Below are 14,994 nucleotides of genomic sequence, written 5' to 3'. Positions count from 1 at the left end.
CTCACCATTCCTAGATTTGGGGTGCAACATAGTCTGTGACCACATTGTTTAAATGGAAATTAACAGAGGCTCTGCACTCACCATAATAACTAACAATAATAATAAACAGTGAGCAATAGAGTAGGGACTTGCAGTAAACTGGGGTCCAGTGATGAGGGCTGCAAGCTTAAATGCATTGATCAATTCATGAACCAAAAACCCTACTGTTTATAATTATTGTTATATATTTTTATAGGGGTGCAACAGACAACATTGTTGTACTGCACAAATATTATGGCAGTGGCCCTAGAATGGACCCACTGACCATTTGACAAAGTAGCACAGCCTTTTTACGTATATCTTGTATGTATATCTTTTACAACCCAGTAAAATGTTAAGGTGCATACACACACAATGATTTGTTGAACGATTATCGTTAACAATATCATTTAGCGTTCAATCGTTGAAAAAATTGTTCAATTTCTGAGTTAAAATGATGAATGATTATCGTTCATATTTGTAGTTTGTAGTTCAGTCAGACTGACCCACTCAATGATTTTCAGTAAGGGAATATGCAAAAATCGTTTATAGTTCAAAAAAATCGTTCTTTACATTTAGTAAATGAACGATTTTACTAAATGAATTTCGAAAATAGTTTACTAAAATCGTTCATTTACTAAATTGCTGTGTTTGTATGCAGCTTTAATGTTGATTCAAATTGTAAAGCGCAACAGAATTTGCTGCGCTATATAAGAAACTGTTAATAAATAAAAAAAATTATAAATAAATTGTTTGAACACACACACACAGTACTTTCTAATCAAAAATATATTTTTTGGGGGGTTGCAACAGACAACACTGTTGTACTGCACAATATGACATCAGTGGCTCTTTACTGGACCCACTGACCATTAGACAACATGGCACAGCCTTCATGGTTGGCTGAATGCACACACACAATACTTTTAATATATTTTTTGGGGGGGAGGAGGTGCAATAGACAACATCATTGCACTGCACAAATATTATGGCAATAACCTTGACAGGATTCACTGACATTTAGATAAGGTAGCACAGCCTTTCTGTGTTGGCTGAATGCTCACAAGTTGGATTTTTTTTTAATTTAGCATTATTGATAGTGACACTGTCCAGTAGTGACAACCACAATGACAAAAACACAGCATTTTTTACAGACATTGTGCCCACTGCCCTGAACACACCAGTATTCTTTACTCCATTCCACACAGACACAGTGCCACTGCCTGCCCTATACAGTCTTTAAGGGGCCTGTGACTAGGTATTGCTGTATTTACCATAACACACACACAATAAAATGCTCCCTCCTCAGTACAGACACAGTGCCTCTCTCTGCCTATATAGACTTGATGGGAAACTGACTGTTCACTATAGTAGCTGCTGCTAACTAACTTTCACTGAGAGCCCTGCTTACACTGCCTACTCACCAGATCTCACTCGTGAAATGGTGCCCGAATGCGGGGAGGGACTTTTATATGTGAGCCAAAAACACGTGAGATCCAACAATGGGAAGATGATGTTTTGCCTCATTTTGGGATCCAAGTCTGGTGGGAAACCCGAGCTGGACTCAGATCCCCGTTGGTATCCTATGTTTCCTGGTTGGTCCAATTGTCATGGAAACAGACTCACTCATATCTAATATCAACAATATATTACATTGCGCTGTCCAATCAGTGATTGTGTTTATTTATTCACAGCACATACTGAGACTAAAGCTGGCCATCCACTATACAATTTTCTGTGAGATATCTGTCCAATCTGGCTGGTTGGAATGAAAACCTGTTAATGTATGGGATCAAATGACAATTGTCCATTTGCTCACAAACACTGGAAAATAGCAAACAATGGTTGTTCAAACAAATTGGTTAAAACACACAAATTTAATCTATTTGAACAATTTTGTTTGTCCTTTTTTCAGTGTTTAAAACCATATGATAGACTGTAATTTGCTCCCATACATTACCAGGTTTTCATTCCAACCAGCCAAATTGGACAGATATGTGACAGAAAATTGTATAGTGGAAGCCAGCTTAAGGAGCTTACATTCTTTTTTTTTAAATCAGGGAGTTCTTAAAAAATAATTTAAAATTATTTACTGAATTACAAGACAAAATTGTCTGAAATTTTCCACTGCAGCCAATACTGTAATATAGAATAAAGGACTCTAAAGACTGGTGGATTATTATTAATATAATTAGCACACTGTAAGAAACGGAAAGATTAAATAAGTGTATCTAACTCTTACACACATAGAGATAGATTTACTGTTCCCCAGTTTGTAAAAGCTGCTGATGGTCATTGTTTTTTATCGCTACATTTAAGGCAGCAACAAAAATAAATGATAAACCAGGATGGATAAGCATTTATTTCTGTTGCTACTCTAAATCCATCCAACAAATTTGACAATCATCAGTGGCTTTGGCAAACTGTAGGACAGTAAATATCCCCCGTCCCCAACTGTGTAATTTCATAACAATGCAAAGCTTATTACTGCACAGCCAGTTACAGTACAACATAAGACAGGAGCCAGGAACCATTGTGATTATGGGGAAAGAAATTCATATATTGGGAAAAAAATGGTATCTCAGAAGAAATATCTGTATTTTTCCAGTAATAGAAAATCCCCCATATGTGAACATGAAGCTGAATATTAAAATCTCTACCACAGTAATTTATCAGTTCATCACTATTGTATTCTAAACAGATTTTATGGAATCTGGATGGAATGTTTGCTTTTAAAGTGTTTTTTAGATTGTAAGCTCTCAGGAACAGTGTTCTCTACCCCATGTGCTTTTCCTCCCTTCACTTATGCAATCAGTATAATATCCCAATACCAGAAGACTGATCATTCAATATCCCAACAGTGGCAGTAAGTACCATAATCCTCCCCCTCTCCCCCCTAACCCTAACCCTTAGTGTTGAATAACCCTAACCCCCCATTGCTGGGCCATAGACTTAATCCTCCTGTGGGGGTGCCTAACTATAACCCTCCCATGATGCCTTAACCTAACCCCACTCCCCATAGCCTAACCCTAACCCTCCCACGGGGTGTCTAAACCTAAACCTCACCCCTGCAGCTAAGACCAATGAAGCCCCACTTACCTTACTTCTGAATGTCGGCTGTTGGGATTTCGTCATGGGACTAAAGATAGGTGCCAGGATTTTGACTCCTATCTATAGTCCTGGGTCAGACTCCCATTGACTCTGATGGCCAGCATCCCAGCCTTGGGTAAACTAACTACATCCCTCACTTACATCATCATCTCCTCCCCACTGCCAACAGCAGCATCAATCCTATGGGCTCTGCTTACACTGCTGTTATCAATATTATGACTGCTCATCCAGCAATGGTTATATACATTGTATCCAATGTTCTGCAATGTTTATAAACATTGTATCCCATATTCTGCAGTGTTTATATACATTGTATCCCATGTTCTGCAGTGTTTATATACATTGTATCCTATGTTCTGCTGTGTTTACATACATTGTATCCTATGTTCTGCAGTGTTTATATACATTGTATCCTATGTTCTGCTGTGTTTACATACATTGTATCCCATGTTCTGCTCTGTTTATATACATTGTAAGCTCCTAGGAGCAGAGTCCTCCTCCCCACTATCTCACAGCCTTCTTCAATAGCACTTCTATGACAGCCTTCACCTTCAGAGCTGTATTGTGTATGGAGAATTGTGTTGCTAACTGATACTTGTGTTCTGTTTATATTTTGGTTACTGTATTGTAATGTAATGTTCTGTGTACCCTTTACTGTATGTATGGCACTGCGGACCACTTGTGGCGCCCTATAAATAAAATGTAATAATAAAAATAATAATAACATTGTATCCCATGTTCTGCAGTGTTTATATACAATGTATCGCACATTCTGCAGTGTTTATAAACATTGTATCCCATGTTCTGCAGTGTTTATATACATTATATCCAATGTTCTGCAGTGTTTATATACATTTCATCCCATGTTCTGCATTGTTTATATACATTGTATTCCATATTCTCCAGTGTTTATATACAATGTATTGCATGTTCTGCAGTGTATAAATACATTGTATCGCACGTTCTGCAGTGTTTACTGCTTTGAGACATTTTTTGTTTTGTTAATTGTGTTCCTGTTTATATACTTTGTAAGGTGCAGCAGACCCCTTGTGGCAGCCACATAATAAAACAAACAATAATGAAAATATTTTATAAATAATAAGATAAATAATTGTATTGCCTGTTAGGGATATAAGTGTCCCTTTAAAGACACCTGTTCATATTTTTCTTGTAGACTCAGGGCCTGGTTCATAGCCGAACGCTCTGACCTGAGTGCTCGCTCTGAATCAGGGCCCTCCTCCATAAAAATGGAGCGGCATCTTGGATGCTCGCATAGCTGTGAGTTACCACCCACAGCTTATGCGAGCGTCCATGATGATGGTCGCGATGGTCAAGACCATCGCGACCATCGGGCTTGTGATGAGACCCTGCGGTAGGGTCTCGGTGACCACAAGCCCTGGAGTTATTTTGGCTCTATCAGAGCCAAAATCACTCCCACTGAAATCACTAGTGATGTCAGTGGGGCCGGACCCAGACAATAGGCGTTCCCATGGGAATGCCTCCGTCTGGCAGCCACGCTCCTGGCACGCCCACCAAAGGGGGCGTGCTGTCAATCAACATCGACAGCATGCCCCCTTTGTTGCAAGACCCTGAGCGACGTATTCCTTGTCGCTTGCCGGGTCTCGCGCATGCGCACGATGGAGCTCCCTCCATCGTGCACATGCGCATTCGGGCACCATCGACCCGCTTGCGAGCATCCTTTGCTTGTGAGTGGGTCTGAATCAGGCCCTCAGTCACTCTATGTATTGGGAGCAGTACCCACTGTGACTTCACAAATGAATTGTAGAAGATATGATCACTATAGGCCAAATGTAATAGGGTGAGAGTTTAGAAAATGTGAGCGTTTCTGACACTTTTTAAACTCGACCAATGTAATAGAATCCGAAAACAAAATAACAGAGCGAATGGGCATTGCTTTTCAGACTTAAAAAACTGTCACGATTTAAAATCACATTTTAATGTTTCCCCAATTTTGAAGATCTCACATTTTATAAACTCTCACCCTATTACATTTGGCCCTAGATAGGTAAATCAACTGTTTTTGAGAATTCTATTGCAGCTGTGTAACACAATTACGAGTACTGCAGTGATTTCCAATCATTGTAAGTACATAATTAACCCATGCATTCAATGAGCATAACACAGGTTTCTACTTTATATATTGTTTGCTTTGTCCTTTTGCTTTGAGCTTCCGATCATGTTCTGATTACACACAGATTGTGCCCTGATCAGATTTCATCTCAGAGAACAAAAGTCAGCAACATGAATCACTGCGCTAATAATAGGAGAGTGACACATGTGAGATTACTGGGAATCATACAATGTAATAATAATCTTTTATCATACAACTAGGTTATATATTAAATTGTTTCATATTTACATCATTGTTGTATTGTATATCTAACATTTCCCACTTCAAAATAAAACTTATTTTTCTGAAAATGTCTAAGAAATTGATCAATAAACATAAAACTTGTTTCTGCAAATCCGAAAGGAATAGATCAGAGTAAAATATTGGTTTAAGACTAATCCTTTTCTATGGGCAAGATTCAATTAGCCTTAATATAATGAAAACTTAATGCCTGAAATGTTTTTGCACTATTCGCCGTTTAGGTGCAATATTTTGTCATCTTTTTGCAATGCATGCTCCTATTTTTCACCCTATCCTATTACAAAAGATGCAAAATCAGCCTGTACCCAGCCTATGTGACATAGGAAATCAATATAAAACTTTATTAATAGACCAAATAAAAGTATTTTAGGCTCTTAAATTGTGTCAGATGGCTTTTATATGCATATTTGCATAAGTGTGTAAAAATTATAAATAATTATATTTTTTGGAGAAAATAATTGCTTCAATTAAATTGGAGGTACATTAAAATGGGTGCTAGTATAATATTTGTGTCCATAAAAGTAGATTTGAAATTTTTTTTAAAAACACCTGCTGCAGCCATCCGCAATCCTGAAAACACCAGTCCCATCCATACAGCTCCCCAAAGTACCTGACCCAGTACCTTAAACACATTTTCCAACACTTTTTACATTTTCACCCCAAAAATTACATTTCATTAGTAGGGGGAATTAGGTTAAAAAAAAATTATTTTTGCCTAATTAGAAATTTTGGGGTGGTGAAAAGTCTGAGGTCGGGCTTTTCACCATCATCGCTAATTTTGGAGGGGATAAAGTATCGGGAGTGTGCCTGGTTATCCCCGTATTCAATTAGAATCAGCAAAAACAGGGCACGGTGGAAATTTAAGTATTGAAAAGTCCAGTCACTTTTTGGGAAATCAGCCTGTCACCCCCCCAAAAGATGGTCTGACATGGGGAATCACTATGTGTACCCCCGAATTGGCGTGCTAAAGGTAATTGGGGTGTTTAAACAGCTGTGGCAGGTGCATATATGTGTATTTGAAGAAGTGGTGAAGAAAATAATTTTGCTTTATTTTTTTTGAAAAATAAGAAGTCCCATCAATTTGGGGTACATGAAAATGTGTGCAAGCATATTTTTAAGTCCCAAAAGTGATTTTTAAATATTCTTCAAAAATCCACCTTCTGCAACTATCCGCAATCTAGAAAACACATGCTGCAAACTTGGGGACCCCAACTGAGTAAATTTTGCTTGTTTTTAAGTTTATCCCCCAACTTTTTGTTTTTTTCCCCAAAAATGAAACCACTTTTTTTGGGATGTCCCATGCTTATTTTTTAATTTTTTTCTACACAGATTAATTTAAGGGTACATTCCAAAGGCTGCAGGCTACTTTTTCTAATTCTGCCCCCAAAACCCGAATTCTGCACTTTTTTTCACCACCTCTGCAGTGGTGAAAACTTATTCCATTTTTTTACAAAGACTTTTTGCACCTGCGAAAAGTATTGAAAATTAATATGGGGATAATTGAAAATGGCGAAAATAATGTACTTGATAATGGACTTTTCGCTCCACATTGATTATGGCCATTAGCGTTAGTAATAGAGACACTGACCAGTAGTGACAACCACAATTACACAAACACAGCCAGGCTCCCTTACTCCACTCCACACAGACACAGTGTCCCTGCCTGCCCTTTACAGACTTCAAGGGACCTCACACGCACACATACAATGTAATGCTCCCTCCTCCACACAGACAGTGCTGCTGATCCCTGTACTGACTTAATGGGACACTGACTGTGCACTACTGTATCTGCTGCTAACTAACTTTTTCACTGAGAGCCCTGCTTACACTGCCTACTCTTCTCATCTCACTCATGAAATGGCGCCTGAACACGGGGAAATACTTTTATTTTCAAGGCAAAACAAGCCAAATCCTACAATGAGAAGAAGATATTTTGCTTCGTTTTGGGATCCAAGTCTGATGGGAAAACTGAGCCGGACTCGGATTCCTGTCAGATCCCCTATGTTAGGTTGGTTCTGGTTCTCAGAGAATCGGACCCGCTCATCTCTAATAGCAACAATATATTACATTGCTCTGTCCAATCAGAGATTGTGTTTATTTTTTCACAGAACATACTGAAAGTAAGGAGTTTACATTCTAATTTCCCAGGTGTTATTTTTTTTAAATTTAGGCAGTCCTTAAAAAATATTAAAAATGATTTAATCAACAACGAGACAAAATGGTCTAACATATTACACTGCAGCCAATACTCTGATATACAATAAGGAACTCTAAGAAGTGGTGTATTATTATTATTAGAACACTGTAAGAAAAAGAATGCTTCCACACCTAGGAGTAGATTTACTGTCCCCCAGTTTGTTCAAGCCACCGATGGTCATTGGTTTTGATCGATGTATTTAAGGCAGCAGCAGAAGTAAATTATAAACCAGGATTTATTTTTGTTGCCGCTCTAAATCCTTCGGTCAACCACAACAATTATCGGTGGCTTTGCCAAACTGCAGGACAGTAAATCTCCCCCATCCCCTACTGTGTAATTGCACAACATTGCAAAGCATATTACAGCACATTCAGTTACAGTACAACATATGACAGGAGCCTGGAACCATTGTGATAATAGGGAAATTAATTCTCAGATCGGGAAATAAACCTCTTTTGTATTACAGAAGAAATATAATTATACATCTAAATTTTTCCAGTAATAGAAAACTCACCCATATGTGAACATGAAGCTGAATATTAAAATCTCTAGCAGAGTAAATTATCTTGTCATCACTATTGTACTTTAAACATATTTTATGGTATCTGGATATAAATATGCTTGTTTTTAAAGTGTTTATCAGTTTGTAAGCTCTTATGAATAGTGTTCTCTACCTTCCTTCACTTACACTGATATATCTTGGGAATGGGACAAAAACCTAAACACATAATACATTTATGTTTTATATACGCCTTAAACAGACAGCCTGCATGTAATATGCATGTAATATTATACAATATTTTTAATAATTTTTGGCTCAAACAAAGTTTGTGTGTATATTTGAAATTAATTTATGTTTCATATACACCTTTTACACAAAGCCTAATGGTCATTTTGTACAATATATTTAATAATTTGTGCCTTAAACAAAATTTGTGTACATTGAGTTATCAAAAATCAAAGGTTTCACAATATCAGTCATACTAAAAAAATTCTGTATTTTGGAATATTTAGTATTTTGGAATATTTGGATATGGGAGACTCAACCTATACTGTACATTGTATCCCTTGTTCTGCAGTGTTTATATACATTGTATCCTATGTTCTGAAGTTTTTATATACATTGTATCCCATGTTCTGCAGTGTTTATATACATTGTATCCCATGTTCTGCGGTGTTTATATACATTTTATCCCATGTTCTGCAGTGTTTATATACATTGTATCCCATGTTCTGCAGTGTTTATATACATTGTGTCCCATGTTCTGTAGTGTTTATATACATTGTATTCCATGTTCTGCAGTGTTTATATACATTGTATCCCTTGTTCTGCAGTGTTTATATACATTGTATCCTATGTTCTGAAGATTTTATATACATTGTATCCCATGTTCTGCAGTGTTTATATACATTGTATCCCATGTTCTGCGGTGTTTATATACATTTTATCCCATGTTCTGCAGTGTTTATATACATTATATCCCATGTTCTGCAGTGTTTATATACATTGTGTCCCATGTTCTGTAGTGTTTATATACATTGTATTCCATGTTCTGCAGTGTTTATATACATTGTATCCCTTGTTCTGCAGTGTTTATATACATTGTATGCTATGTTCTGAAGATTTTATATACATTGTATCCCATGTTCTGCAGTGTTTATATACATTGTATCCCATGTTCTGCAGTGTTTATATACATTGTGTCCCATGTTCTGCGGTGTTTATATACATTGTGTCCAATATTCTGCAGTGTTTATAAACATTGTATCCCTTGTTCTGCAGTGTTTATATACATTGTATCCTATGTTCTGAAGATTTTATATACATTGTATCCCATGTTCTGCAGTGTTTATATACATTGTATCCCATGTTCTGTAGTGTTTATATACATGATATCCCATGTTCTGCGGTGTTTATATACATTCTGTCCCATATTCTGCAGTGTTTATATTCATTGTATCCCATGTTCTGTGGTGTTTATATACATTGTGTCCCATATTCTGCAGTGTTTATATACATTGTATCCCACATTCTGCAGTGTTTATATACATTGTATCCCATGTTCTGCAGTATTTATATACATTGTACCCCATGTTCTGCAGTGTTTTGCGCTGTAAGATTTTTCTGTTATGTTAAAACTGTTTGTTTATATACTTTGTAAGGTGCAGCAGACCACTTGTGGAAGCCACATAATAATACAAACAATGATAAAATATTTTATAAATGATATAAGAAATAATCTTATTGCCTGTACACCCAGTCACTGTATGTGTTGGGTGCAGCACCCCTTGTCACTTCACAAATGAATAATAGAAGATATGATCACTATTTAGGGAAATCCACTGTTTTTGAAAATGTGATTGCAGCTGTGTAACACAAATACGAGTACTGCAGTGATTTCCTATCATTGTAAGTACATAATTAACCAATGCATTCAAGGAGCCTAATACAGAATTCTACATTATATATTGTTTGTTTTCTCCTTTTCCTTTGAGTGTCCCAGAGACCAAAAGGCAGCGACACAAATCACTCCGCTACTAAATAGGAGAGCAACAAATGTGAGATTACTGGGAACCATACAATGTAATCATAATCTTTTATCATACAACTTAGTTTATATATTATATTATTTCATATTTACATTATGTGTTCTACATACAACATTTCCCACTTCAAAATGTTATTTTTCTGTAAAAGTCTAAGAAAATATTTAATAAACATAAACCCTATATTATATCTAGGACTAATACTATTCTAGATATGAGATAATGTAAGTTATGAGTATACATCTGTCACCTCCTACGTGATAATGTTCTTATATACTGTGGCTTCTGTATTGCCAAATTGCCCCTCTCGGCAGTGCTGAGTCTCTTTAACTGAAAATCTGCATCTTATTTGCATAAATAAAACAACTGGAATTGACAAGTCTGCATTGCTGGTGTACAATGACCACTGGTGTGCAACATGTGTACATCTGTGTGTGCAGTCTGTACAATGTGTACATCTGTGTGTGCGATCTGTACAATGTGTACATCTGTGTGCAACCTGTATTCAACTGTAACAAGGGCTCCAGTGTGATCAGCCGTGGCTTTTCCGAGTTTCTTTGTGCTTCATCTGTGACTTTCTCTATGTGTAAAACCAATTCCTACATGTGTAATAATTTCCTAAAGTCACAGCCTATTGTGTCTGGGGCACTGCCAGCTGCTTTGTGCTGTGTCCGTAATGTGACAAAGATGCAAAATGTAAAGAAATATGTTCTGCTTCTCATCTTGGAGCCTATCAGTGGCACTGGGCATATTGCACCATATGGCATAAAGCACTCAGTGTACGACAACACATCTGTATATGTAAGTCAGACAGAACAATATTTTTAGTGTAAGATTATTGAGTAATATAGTCAGTTATATTATTGAGGGGATGTAGTTAGTATGCCGGCAGACGGGATGCTGACCATTGAAATACTGACATCGGATGCCTGACCTGGGAATAAAGATAGGTGTCGAAATCCTGATGCCTATATGAATCCCAATCCTTGAATCTCGACAGCTGCTCCCCCGATTGAAGGTACATTGGGGCATTTTAGCACTTAGCTGTGGGGGGGAGGGTTAGGATTAGGCACCACAGCGAGGTGAGTGTTGGGCTTTGGGGGGGTTAGGGTTAGGCACTAAGGGGGGACAGAATAGGTTTAGGCACCAAGAGGGGAGGAATAGTTATTTGCATTAATTGGGAGGGTTAGGGTGCAGGTTGGGGAGGATTAGGGGGAGAAGGGCAGAAGGTTAGTATACTTACCCAAACTCTGCCTGGATACCAAGCATTTGGATGCCGCTATCAGCATTTTAACAGTAGCATCCTGACTGCAGGTATTTCATACCCAACTACTCTATATGTTACTGTCAGATTTATGCAACATTACATCCTCATGTACTTACAGTATGCAGAAGACATTGGAGAGAAGATTCTGTCCTGGCCTCTCTGGAAATGTTCCTGGTTGTTGTGTGAATATTCCCTCAGTAATGGTATATTCTGCCTGAGAATATTGGTTCCTTGTATAATGTCTCACTGTAAGGTGACATCCAGGTGTGGTGTTCTGTGTGTCAGATCTGCAGAGTGTGACACAAAGGACCAGCAACAGAAGCAGGATCACTAAGAAATCAGATGTAATGTAAGATAAATGCAGGGGTATTCTAAAGGGCTTGTTCTCTCTTTCCATACTCATTACTGACAGGTGCAGGAGTGTGTATGGCAGGAGGTAACATAGGAGCTACTGAGAGCTTTATATGCTTTCTACATTACTATTATGTCATGAACCACTAAATATAGAACAATGCTGCAGGTTAGAAGAATAATACAACTTAAATTAAATAAGCAGCAAACAGTACACAGGGGAGCACAGCCCATAGAGACCCGTTTATGGTTTTAATAGTACAAATAAAATTATAATATAAATCATCTCTATGTATTAGTGATTTATAGTGGAACTAATGAAAAAACATGCTGCTGACGTTTTATATCATATGATACCAATGACAGTGATCATCCAAAAATACTGTATATATTTTAGGAAGGTCATTAGATTTCAAAAGCAAATTAAGGAAACCAAAGATGTTGTACCCAAATACTATAAAACAAGAAACATTTGGTTACATTGACCATCATCATTACTGTCCCCCGTGGCATAACTATAAATTTGACTCCCCCCTGCCAAAAAAACTTTCTGGTGCCCCCTTCCATGGCATTTTGGTAAAACTAATATATGGCAGTTTCTAGGCAATTTGGCTCCCAGTGCGAACAGTTAAAAATGTGCCCCCCACCCCCATAGACAGTTTACATTATTTGTAATTTTTCCTCCATATAGAAATGTCCCTTACACATTATGCCACACACTGCAATGCCCATTACACATTATGCCACTGACAAAATTTTGACACTGACAACATTTTATGCCCAACAGTAAGGCTTCTAATTACTTTTAAATTACCTGCTCATTGTCAGAGTTCTCATGCTTGTTGACAGGGATTTCATGCAATGAGTTTTCATGCTCATTATCAGGGATACCATGCTCATTCCCAGGGGTTCCATGCTTGTTGCCAGAGGTTACATGCTCATTGTCAGGGGTGGGCTTCATGCTCATTGTCACGGGTCTCATGCTCATTGCCAGGGGTTTCATGGCAGAAGATACAGCTTTCTGCATCTTCTGCCAGTTTCTCCAGTGTTCCCGGCACTTCCTGGTAATTATATGTGCCCTGTGCTTCCCTGAAAGAGGATAGAGGTCAAGCAGGACCTCCAACTTCTGTCTCCTCTTTGATGGTGGCCATGTTTAGAGAGACATTTTCAGAAGTTTCCATGCAGACTTCTAGACCATATGGAATCTGCATAATCCTTCCCCCAAGCCACCATGTCCCCAAGCCACCAAAGGGTCTGTGGGGGCTATTTTATGTCCCTGACTGTGCCTTGTTTCTCACTGAATAGGAAACCTGATCATTCAATTTTTTTAATCTTTGAACCCATGTTATAGGAGAGCTCAGTACCACATAGGTACAGCCCATACCTAGCAGAATAATTCCTTGGGAAATGCAACCAGAACTAGTTGGGATAAGCTGGCAATACACCAGAATGTTATAATTCCAGCCATCTACAGTATTTAGATGGTGAGATTGATAAATGGGTTGTGTGTGGCAGCAAACTATAATATGATTGCTCTCAAATTCAAAAAAAATGGACAGTCTAGTTGGAAAAATTAAACATATTTCATTGCTTTTCGAACTAGTTGCTCGATAATCATTCTACAATAAAGGGAAAGTTTTAAACTTTTCCCCCGACTGAATGATAAGTAGGTAGACACTGGCCTTTGTCACAGTGATTTATTGGCTCCAGACAGCAGATCTTGGACCAGGCACTCCAAGTTGGCCTTCAAAAAGAAGAAACTGAACTGCAAGAAACTAGCCATCACTGATTTCAAACAGTACATGGCCAATGGCCCCCAACTAGCACCTTTTCAACTCCCACACTTATTGTACCTACCTGGGGCATGAGCCCCAACACTCACTGCTGCCCAATGCCCTGAAGCTATAAAGATTATCATTCATCCCTGACTTCTAGAGCCTCTTTGACAATAGGGAGCAATGGTGGAGTGTGGGGAGAACAAGGCTCTGCTCTACATCCAGATGCTGTGCCAAGCAGCAAGGGACCTTCTATCCACTAAAAGGGAGATTGGCTCACCCACAATGAGTTCTAGTTTGTTAGCATATTGGAGCCATCTAGACTTGAAGAGGAACATCAGTCACAAAGGTACAGAGTAAAGTTTCCCCGGTGACAGGAAACAATCTGCAAAGTTTGGATTAGCAAGTGATGGCTTCATATAACCATCATCAGTGGTGGGCTATAGAGCATACCAATAACCAATCCTGCAACAGGTGTAATCCGGGAGCTTGCACTTCTGGTATGTAACTACTGTAGCCTGGGTGCCCACACCTCCAGCCAAGATTACAGTCATATGTCATTTGCCAGTTTGGTACACAGGATGCAGACAGGTCAGCAGCTCCAAGTGTCAGAACCCAAACTGTATCCCTGTTTAAAGATAAACTACAGTTGCCAATGTTCCGTTGTGGTTGCTGGAGTATCCTTCTGGGCTGCTGGCATGTATCGCATGGAGTATACAGAGAGTTAAAGTGATCCTCTATTCATTGGGCATCGTCTGCTTTCTGGAGTCTGTGATTACTTGGTTTTCTAAACCTGGTTCTGTCTGGGTCACATGCTTTGACAATTCCAATGGATTTCATACATCTGGTATAAAAGTCTGTTACTAACTGAGCATTGTTGTCTGTGCAACGTTACCTTCAGGTTCTTCCTTGGACTCCTGCCAACTCCTCACTGTATTGGATATATGCTGTGGACTCTCTTTGCCCAGTTCTGCTACAGATGTTTGATGGCACTACAGATCCCAGCGCTACTACTGAACTCTCTGCTGCAATACTAAACCTAACTCTGCTGCTAGTCTCCGCAGTACTACCAGCCTAGCTTTGCTGCCATTTCATGGTCTCTTCATGTTTTCCTTCAACTAACAGTTGTCAACTGCATCATAAAAGTTTCTTCACTCTGGACCTCTGCCTCATCTCATGGCTCAACCCTGCACCTCTTCACTCTGGACATCTGCATAATTTCAGGGCTCAACCCTGCACCTCTCCACAGCAGACCTACCATCATGTCTTGGGGCACAACCCCATACCGAATCTTCACTGCACTTCAGGGCTCAACCCCATCACCTCCTCATACCGG

Source organism: Taudactylus pleione, unplaced genomic scaffold (genome assembly GCF_031769625.1).
Source record: "Taudactylus pleione unplaced genomic scaffold, aTauple2 ptg000592l, whole genome shotgun sequence".
Lineage (NCBI taxonomy): Eukaryota > Metazoa > Chordata > Amphibia > Anura > Myobatrachidae > Taudactylus > Taudactylus pleione.
The sequence above is the reverse complement of the archived record's forward strand: the minus strand, read 5'-3'. Positions refer to the sequence as shown.